We start from the raw sequence: 6,000 nt of genomic DNA on the forward strand, positions 1-6,000 counted from the left end.
CTTGCTCTGGCAGTTGTAAAAGCACCTTGGGCAAACTCAGAGAGTCCTTTGATTTATTTATTGTGATATATCATAAATATGAACTAAAAAGTGACTCTCCTGGCTTTTTGACAAAAATAAATGACAATCAAATAAAGAGAATTAGTAGCAGTTCCTGCCCCCTCCCCCTCACCAAGATCAGGGGAAACAATTTTAAACAGAATAATTAAGTTGAAACAACACTCCCTTCTTCCACAAATCTTAGCTCTGACAGTACCCTGACAGTCAACACATTCAGGTTATTTTGAACCAAGATGGGAGAAAAGGATCTAAAAATGAGGTCAGTTTATGGCTAACACCTTTTATTCCATACAACCTGCCTCAGAAAAACCCTCCATATATTTTGGCCCAATCTCAAACCAAGATCTATTGACACAGTGCAGACAAGAGGCTATGAGCACCATCATTGCCAGGAGGCACTGGACATGGATTGGCCATGTGCTTTGGATGGAAACTGATTCCATCACCAGAGTAAGAATAAGATGGACACCTTGGCAAGTGAAAATGAGGCCGCCCGAAAACAACCTGGTGAAGAGCTGTGGAAGCTGAGCTGAAAAACCTGGGGCACAGCTGAGGAACCATTGAAAAACTTACCAGAAACAGACAGGAGGAGAGGAAGTTTGTTGCTGCCTTAAACGCCAGAGGCATAATGGGAACATGATGATGATGACCCCGTTGGGAGCTCATTCTCCTTTATACCAGGAGATGCCAGTTGCAGGGCATCTGCAAGTTCTAGCTGTAGTAAAATGACCTGGGGACAGAGATGTGATTTCTCAGGCAGGCAGAACCCAATATTTAGTTAGGGCTTTATAGGTCAAAATCAACACCTTAAACTCTATGCAGAAATCTATAGGCTGTCAGTTCCAGAACACTGGGGAGGCAATATAATTAAAACAGCGAGGAAAGAAGATAATCTTAGTAGCTGCACTTTGTACATAATGGACAGAGCTGGACACATTTGAGTGCAATGGTACGGAGAGGTTGCTTGTGATGGTAGGGGACAAGACTCAACAGCTCTGGAGCTCACTTCCGATTTATGTCTTATGTTCCTAAAGCTCATGTTTCAGTGTTTCAGCTGACCACAGGCAAGGGTTAGGAAGGGATATCTTTCCCCCACCAACCCAGTGTATTCTGGGAGGGATTTTTTAAAAATCTCCTTCCCCTGAAGCATCAGGGATGGCCACAGCTAGAGATGGGACATTGGGCAAGTGTTCTGAGGAGTTTCTCGCTGAGGTACTTGCTGGCTCATTCTCGTTCATGTACTTAGGGTCTAACTGATGGCCTGGTTGGGTTTGGGAAGGAATTTCCCCCCAGGTCAAACTGGCAGTGAGTGACCTTGGAGGGTTTTTGACTTTCTCTGCAGCATGCAGGTGCAGGTCATTTGACAGGATTATCTGGTTATATCTCACTTAATCATTTCTTTGCCACTGTGGGGGCCTGAGGCACTGGTGCACCCAAGTCCTTCCTATTCTCTGCCTAACAGAATAGTTTAGTCTCCCGTGGGCTGTAATAGTATGGTCTCATTCTGACTGTTGGATTAAAAAAAAAATAGAGCTGGAAGGGACCCTTAAAGGTCATCAAGTCCAGCCCCCTGCCTTCACTAGCAGGACCAAGTACTGATTTTGCCCCAGATCCCTAAGTGGCCCGCTCAATGACTGAACTCACAACCCTGGGTTTAGCAGGCCAATGCTCAAACCACTGAATGTGTGGGTGTTGTTGGTGCCTGTGATATGTAGGAGGTCAGACTAGATGACTTTGTGGTCCCTTCTGGCCTTAAACACTATGATGGCGGGGAGGCTGCATTGGAGAATGTTAGAGTGATAAAAAGGAGATGAGACCTGAATAAGAGTTTTTACTTTCTAGACAGAAAGAAAAGGATGGTGCTTGGAAATGTTACAGGGAATGTTGTGATTATAAACCAGTGAACCAGGAAGTACCAAGGGAATTTATTAGGATTTTTAAAAAAAAAAAATAGTTAAAATGTATTGTTTTCTGTGCTAAACATTCCCCAGAGTCAATAGTGGGAAGATCTAGCATAGAAACTGTCCTTAAACCAATGTTCCTGAGTTACAAAATGCTATTTACAAGGTAGTGGCTATTTCAAGTAGTACGCTTCAGCCAAATCTTATCAGGGCATTTTGTTTCACTTCCTACCCCAACAATAACTTTTACACTGTGACTCAGGTCGGGTTTAACCAGATCAGAATTACAGATAAGCAAGTGCAACAGCATCCATGGTAGCTGATCATCTAGGGTGCACACATCTCCTATCCACTAATCACATGATGTGAAATCCTAATCACATCATGCTAGCATCTTCAGGTATTCAGTACATGGAGTTTTTAATGTTTCTCAGCTTGGATATTAATGTCAGCTATCAGGCAACCAGGCACAGGGCCCGATTCTGCTCTGCTACACTAATGTAAATCTTGGCCTTTGTCCCTGCAGCACATATCTTCTCAAATGCATTTGAAAAATCTATACAAAGCTGCCTCTCCATAAGCCTTAAGATAGAGACAGTGTAACCATATATAACATTCATCTAATAGTGTTTTTAGCCTCTTTATGTGATATCATCCCTAAAAAATTGCATTCAATTCTGGAACCTCACTACAAGAAAAATGTCAACAAACTGGAGGAAATTCAGAGCACAATAAAAAAAATGATTGAGGGATAGAAAAAGTTAGGAGTAAAGACTAAAGAACCAATATAATTGAACTTATCTAAGTGAGGGCCAATGGGAAATAAGGATGGTTTGGAAGCATTTGAAAGATGAAAACACCCAAAGGGGAGAAAGGAGTGGGATGGGAACTTCTATCTAAGAGTTACAGGATGAAATTCAGAAGAGGATTATTTAAATTGAATATCTAGGAAATATTTCCTAAAAGATAGACCTATTAGAGGCTGGAATAATCTCAAAAGGCAAGTGGTAGAAATTATTTTAAAACTAGACCTGATAAACCAGTGGGGGGCAGGGGGCTCTTGGGAAAAATCTTGCATTGGCAAAGGAAAAACTAGACCTAATAGATCTTTTCCACCTCTAATTTCTATCAGCATAACACCTACAGTATGTGGAAAAAACAACATTGATTTTAGCAATGGATGGGGTTTTTTTAAAAACAAGCTGTAATTTGTATCTCAGGGGGTTTTATGTACCATTAGACAGCCACTGTCAAAGAGCAGATCAAAGTGGGATTTATCTCCCAGGCTCTGCTCTCTGGTTTGGTTTGGCTATTACTGACATTGGAGCCATACTGCAGTGCAAGAGGGCCAGTTCACACATGCTAATCCTTACCTTGCTAGTCCTCCCGTAGCCTGGCCACCTTCCATTTCAGGTAAACATACCCACCTGCATGCTTGGTGGATTCCAATCTTTCTGCTTGTATGAGAATTGTTTTGCTTCAAAGCTTGTGCTAGTCTTTGTCTTTCACCTACATGCTGCACAATGCCCTCATTGGGGTCCCCAGGCAGCACAAAATTTGAACTCAATGGGTGTGTCTACACTGCAGCCAGGAGCATACCTCACAGCTCAGGTAGAGCTCTACTAAAGCTAGCACGCTAAAAATAGCTGTGAGGATGCTGCGGCATGGGGTGGTGGCTCAGGCTAGCTGCCCGAGCTTGGACTGAGGGAATCGGGCAGGCTTGTACTGGGGCAGCTAGCTTGTACCACTGCCTGTGTTACAATGCCTACACTGCTATTTTTAGTACACTAGCTCAAGTGTCTGTCTGCCTGGGCTAGGAAGCACTCTCCTGTGGATGGAACCAGACAGTCATGTGCTAGCTCTGCTCAAGCTACCGCACTCAAAAAAGCTGTGTGACTACAAGCTGGCCTGAAACCCTGGGCCCAAGCTAGGCCTTGGCTACACTTACCCGCAAGTTCAACGGCTGGAAATCGAACTTCTGGGTTCGACTTATCGCGTCTAGTCTGGACGCGATAAGTCGAACCCGGAAGTGCTCGCCGTCGACTGCGGTACTCCAGCTCGCCGAGAGGAGTACCGCGGAGTCGACGGGGGAGCCTGCCTGCCGAGTGTGGACCAAGGTAAGTTCGAACTAATTCGAACTAAGGTACTTCGAACTTCAGCTACGTTATTCACGTAGCTGAAGTTGCGTACCTTAGTTCGAATTAGGGGGGTAGTGTAGACCAAGCCCTAGAGAGACTTGAGTACAGAAGAAAGAATGGGGTGAAATCCTGACCCCATTGAACTCAAGGTCTCCCAAAATGTTTGAAACATTGTTAACAGTTGGAGAGTGACAGAATGATGAACAGGAAACGGGAGTGAGAAAGAAAGAAAGAAAGAAAGAAAGAAAGAAAGAAGTACCGGCAAGGGAGCAAAAGCCCCACATATCTTCAGATGAGATTTGCAAAGGAAGAGAGACAGAGACAGGAAGGCAGAAGAAAGGAAAAGGTTCTCATGTCCTAAGTGATGATACGGCTTTATGAGACAAGCAGGCAGCACCAGACAAATTCCAGGACTAGAAATGTGAGTCTAGAGAAAGTCACGGTCAATGAAGGAGGTTAGGTTAAATCCATGAAGGTTTTAAAAATGAGGATTCATTTTTAAAGTAGCATAGTGGCTTAGGACATTTTTGTCCAGTGCAGTAAAGATTCACAAGATTTTTCCAACCACTTATTTATTTCAGACAGGACAAATGTCCTTCCCCGTTTTAAAAAATCATGTTATATAAATTCACAGATTTCCGACCTCATTTGTTCTGTGTTGCACAAGTTCTCCTGTATAATGGATAACTTTACTGCCTTGACAAAAACTATTTGAGCTGTTATCTAATGCTTTACTAATGCAACATACTTTTGGAAAAGATGTGTCATAGAAGGATCTCTGACTTTCAGAAGAGAGAACACCTTTGTCCTGATCAGGTGTCTACCAACAGCCACTCTCTCTCAAATGCCAGTCTTAGTGCTTTTGAAACTGCCAGCCAGGCCACAAAATAGAGAAGTATTTCAGATCTGTCCCATTGCCTTGCTATGAACTACAGGAAAACTAGTTGTTGCTTTGCTAGGATAGATGTATTTTGTGCAGGCAACTAACTATACGCTACTTAATAAGGTTGGTCTACATTCTGTAGCTAATGCAGATTGAAGCCACTCAGTTATTGCCTAGAGAAGGCAGAAAGAGTCCTGCCCACACGCTGCTGCAGTGAATGACTTCTCTAGCTGTCTGTGTGGACAAAGACTACATTTAAGATTCAGGTTTAGAAGTAAAGGCTCTTGTGGCTGTACAGCACTGAAATATTTATCCCTCATCATGCTGCCATGCCAATGCACTTTAACTCTAACCTGGATGGTGAGAAGGGGTATTGGCATCCCCGAGTATTCCAAAATCATTAGACAAGCCTAAACCAAACCAAACCAAACCAAACCCATGAGATGTTTTTAATAATATATTTTCAGTTAATTGTATTTGTCTCATTTCTTAGCCTGTAGTATGCACATCATGTTTTCAAGCTTTTCACTGCAATCAAGAGGGCATTTACTCTTTTTAAAACGAAAGTTGAGATTCTCTCATAAAGACATGACTCCAGGAGTTGGGGCTTTATGCAAAACAGTGAGACCTGTGATAAAATCATGTGAGTTGGCACTGCTGAGAAGGTACTGGTAATTAATTTTCTGTGTTCATTTCTGTGTTCTTTGGATTCTTTGTTGCGACTCTCAGGAAGAAATCTGAAAGTAGTTTGAAAAGAAGACTGTCCGAATTTCCCATCAGTAGCTGGCAGCTGACATTTGTACATTTCAGCAGAAATCCTCCTAAAAGTAGCTTCAGAAGTTTCATCATTTTTTCCAAAATACATTTAGGAGAACAGCTTTGGCAGATAGTGGCAAACTATTTACTCTTATAGTCACTTTGTAAACATGGAGCCAAATTCAACTCAGCTGCAATTCCACAATGAAGCCATCGTATTTGGCTCACATCTACATTGGTGTAAAAACGTTGTCAGATACCT

The sequence above is a fragment of the Chrysemys picta genome, chromosome 6, assembly GCF_011386835.1.
Source record: "Chrysemys picta bellii isolate R12L10 chromosome 6, ASM1138683v2, whole genome shotgun sequence".
In the NCBI taxonomy this organism is placed as follows: Eukaryota; Metazoa; Chordata; order Testudines; family Emydidae; genus Chrysemys; species Chrysemys picta.